The sequence below is a fragment of the Pteropus alecto genome, unplaced genomic scaffold, assembly GCF_000325575.1.
Source record: "Pteropus alecto unplaced genomic scaffold, ASM32557v1 scaffold166, whole genome shotgun sequence".
NCBI classification, from domain to species: domain Eukaryota; kingdom Metazoa; phylum Chordata; class Mammalia; order Chiroptera; family Pteropodidae; genus Pteropus; species Pteropus alecto.
In genome coordinates this window covers 333,355-334,193 of record NW_006439757.1, presented here as the reverse complement: position 1 = coordinate 334,193, position 839 = coordinate 333,355, and the positions used below count along the sequence as shown (strand labels likewise).

At 33.5% G+C, this 839-nt stretch overlaps 1 pseudogene; it reads left to right on the top strand.

The window, feature by feature from the left end:
• Window positions 1-324: 324 nt before the first annotated feature.
• LOC112484005 lies at window positions 325-433 on the top strand (annotated as a pseudogene).
• The last annotated feature ends 406 nt before the right edge of the window (window positions 434-839 follow it).

Here is an 839-nt window from a genome sequence, read left to right as displayed (position 1 = left end):
GTGGAATTGCTGGATTATATAGTACTTCTATTTTTTATTTTTTGAGAAATCTCCATCCTTTATTTTATAGTGACTGCATCAGTTTATATTCCCACCAACAGTGCATGAAGATTCCCTGTTCTCATCCTCACCATCACTTATATTTCTTGTCTTTTTAATAATACCTGTTTTAATGGGTATGTAGTAATATCTCATTGTGGTTTTGGTTTGCATTTCCCTGGTGATTAATGATCTTGAGTGATCTTTTTATGTACCTATTCTCCACCTGTATGTCTTCTTTAGATCCCCTTCTTCAGATCCCCTGCCCATTTTTAAATCAGATTGGTCTATGGCCATGCCACCCTGATCCTGTCTGATCTCAGAAGTTAAGCAGGGTTGAGCCTGGTTAGTACTTGGATGGGAGACCACCTAGGAAGACCAGGTGCTGTAGGCATCAAAAAAAAAGAAATAATAATAAATCAGATTTTTTTTTTGCTATTGAGTTATATGAGTTCCTTATATATTTTGAATATTAATGGATATTAACCAAATTGTATATATGATATCTTTATCATATATATAATTTGCAAATATATTTCTCCCATTCAACAGGTTGCTGATGGTTTCCTTTGCTGTGCAGAAGCTTTTTAGTTTGATGTAGTTCCAATCGTTTGTTATTGCCTTTGTTGCCGTTGTTTTTGGTGTCAAATACAAAAAATTATTACTAAGACCAATATCAAGAAGTTTGCTGCCTGTGTTTTTTACTAAGAATTTTATGATTTCAAGTCTTGCATTCAAGTCTTTAATCCATTTTGAGTTAATTTTTGTGTGTCATATAAGACAGTGGTCCAGTTTCATTC